Below are 3,385 nucleotides of genomic sequence, written 5' to 3' on the forward strand. Positions count from 1 at the left end.
ATATATATATATATATATATATATATATACATATTATATATATATATATATATATATATATATATATACATACATAACTCTTACAGCACTACGGCTGGATGTTAAAGCAGCTGCTCAACAACTTGAATGTGGACGTGATATATCATGATCTTGCGAAAGAAGATCGCCTCAATGCGACATGTCAGCTACTGGGAGAAGCTCTCATAGTTTAGTCTCTATTCCTTAGAACGAAGGCGGGAAAGATATGCAGAATTATGCGTTCGGAAAATCTTGGAAGGACTTGTACCAAACTTTGTTATTGAAAGTTACAGAAACAGCAGAACTGGACGTAATTGCATAGTGCCAAAGATCCCAATATTGTCATCATGATACAAGACCAGCTACTACAAGATCTTGGGTTTCAAGAGCCCACAGCTGTTCAATATCTTTCCTAAAAGCCTGAGAGACCTACATGGTGTCGATGTAGGTGTCTTGAAAAAGTGGACCTCCACCTGTCCAGTACACACACACACACACACACACACACACACACACACACACACACACACACACACACACACATATATATATATGTATGTATGTATGTATGTATGTATGTATGTATGTATGTATATAATATTATACATTTATTGTTACTCGAATAACGGTGACATAATACTTGATAGATAATACTTCTACGAATTTGAGCAGCACCCCGAATGATGATGCTATAAATATTAAGAATAGGGTAAGTAATGCTAATAATAATAAACGCAGATGCAATTGTAGGGAAAGATTCCAATGCCCATTATTAGGTCAGTGTTTGGCAGGTAATATTATATATAAATATACAGTAATGACAGAAACTAATAGCTTCATTTACATCGGCTGCTCAGTAAATATGATAAAAACGCTTGAATAACCATTTTTATTCCTTTCGACTTAGGCATAAGGCCAACAGTACCTCATTATCTACGAAAATCTGGGAACACAAAGACAATATTAAATTCAGCCTAAAGTGGGATATAAGTCCGTGTCGAACCCAGCCATTCACAAATAGCTGGTATGGATGTAAACCTAATTAATAATAAATTAGATCTTAGAATGTCACGTGTTAATAGGAATACTCGTATCTTTAAATACTTTATAAGCAGGTAATAACAAGTATATCTTACTGTACTTAGGTAGCAAGAATGATCCGGTGTGTTATATCATTCATAACCTATTCTCTATTATCTCGAAATCTATTCAATAATCCTTTCTAATAACTCTTAACCCATTTGATCTATAAATTTTCATTAATTATATTATATATTTACCCCTTCATTATTGGGAATCTCTTCCCTCATAGTTAGTATAACATAAATTTTACAATGGATTACTAAATCTCGCACTTCTCCTAAGTATAAAGTAAGATTTATTATTATTCGACCTAGATCAGTGTCTTTGATGTATTTTAGAAATATTTTATAAACCCATTTCCAAAGGTGTGGAGGCGCAATGGCCCAGTGGTTAGGGCAGCGGACTCGCGGTTTCGATTCCCAGACCGGGCGTTGTGAGTGTTTATTGAGCGAAAACACCTAAAGCTCCGCGAGGCTCCGGCAGGGGATAGTGGCGAACCATGCTGTACTCTTTCACCACAACTTTCTCTCACTCTTACTTCCTATTTCTGTTGTGCCTGTAATTCAAAGGGTCAGCCTTGTCACACTGTGTCACGCTGAATATCCCCAAGAACTACGTTAAGGGTACACGTGTCTGTGGAGTGCTCAGCCACTTGCACGTTAACTTCACGAGCAGGCTGTTCCGTTAATCGAATCAACTGGAACCCTCGGCGTCGTAAGCGACGGAGTGCCAACAACAAAATTTCCAAAGGTATTTTTGTTTCCGTTAATATTTGATACATATATTTTATTCATATTGTATCAATAATAATAATATGTGTAGGAATTCTTTTCGATATACCAATATAATTTATAAAATAATCCTTAATTTATTTTTCATTTTATTTTATTCTATATCCTTATTTATATCTCTTTTATACCTTTTATATCATTCTGTAAAAAATATTTTATGAAATTTTTATAAAATTTTCATGTATTTAAATAACCTCTTATATATTTGTGCAGCTACTATAGCTTATAAAGGCTCTGGCAGTTTACAATTTCTTTTTATAAAACTCACTGTATGATATGATATATGATATTTTTTATATTTGTAATTACACATATCCTATAAATTTTCTATTATTTTATATATGATATTTTTATACATTCTTATATCCTTTTATATATTTTCTTAGTGTTCATAATTTATAAATAATTTTTTTGACAATTTATAATGTCTTTTTATATAATTTATTGGATATGGGAATTCTTATTTTATTATATTTTTAAATCATACATATATTCATTAATTGTTTACATGCCCAAATTCTTTTAAGTATTGTATCTAAATGTACTCCCTTATACATTTAGTATATCTCTAATTCAATTATCCCATATATTGGATACCATTTTTTTCTCTTTTTACGATATCTTATATTTATCCACTCGTAACGGAGGGAATAGTTCTTATGTTAGTTTAAACTATAATATGAATTTCTATCCATATGATAATTTAATTCCATTATACATTCATTATGTATGGAGACACATGGCCTAGTGTTTAGAGCAGCGGACTCGCGGTCGAGGGATCGCGGGTTCGAATCTCAGACCGGGCGATGTGTGTGTTTATGAGCGGAACACCTAAGATCCACGCGGCTCCGGCAGAACGTAATGGCGAACTTCTGCTCACTCGCCATAACTTTCTCTCACTCTATCCGCCTGCATCCAGCTGCTCACTTGTGAGAGACCGGCATCCCGTTCAGGTGGGAAACCTATACGCCAATGAAACCGGGAAACAGGCCCTTATGAGCCAGGTTTGGCTCGAGAAGGAACAAACAACAATGCAACAACATACATTTATCATAGAACATTTTTATCATGATCTTCTATATACTATGTTTAAGAAAAGTCTTAATATTTTTTTATATATTAAAGTTTCTCATTATTAGGTTTTAAATTTAACTTCTATCCTTTTTCTATATATTGATTTAATTTTCCTCGTTTCAATATAATACATTTGCTAAGTTACATTTTACTACCTTCCTTATCCTTTGAATCTAAATTCCACCCCTAAAGTTTATATTACTTATCCCTTTATCAATATATTCCTCTTTAATATCAATATTATCAAAATTATCAATATATTCCTCTTTAATATGAAAATCAAAATAAGTGTTGCCCATCACTATTTTTCTTTCGTCCAATTAACACCCCTTTCCCATCAGGTAAAGGGGTGATAATTGTGTAGATAAAGGTAGATATATAGTTCCAGTATATATATATATATATATATATATATATAT

At 32.7% G+C, this 3,385-nt stretch overlaps 1 protein-coding gene across 1 annotated transcript in view; it reads right to left on the reverse strand.

Annotated features, from left to right (window-relative positions):
* The window catches only part of LOC106869240 (uncharacterized), a 22,571-nt gene that overhangs the window by 16,092 nt on the left and 3,094 nt on the right, over positions 1-3,385 (reverse strand). The gene's annotated exons all lie outside the window — the stretch shown is intronic.

This window comes from Octopus bimaculoides, chromosome 2 (genome assembly GCF_001194135.2).
Source record: "Octopus bimaculoides isolate UCB-OBI-ISO-001 chromosome 2, ASM119413v2, whole genome shotgun sequence".
Taxonomy (NCBI): domain Eukaryota; kingdom Metazoa; phylum Mollusca; class Cephalopoda; order Octopoda; family Octopodidae; genus Octopus; species Octopus bimaculoides.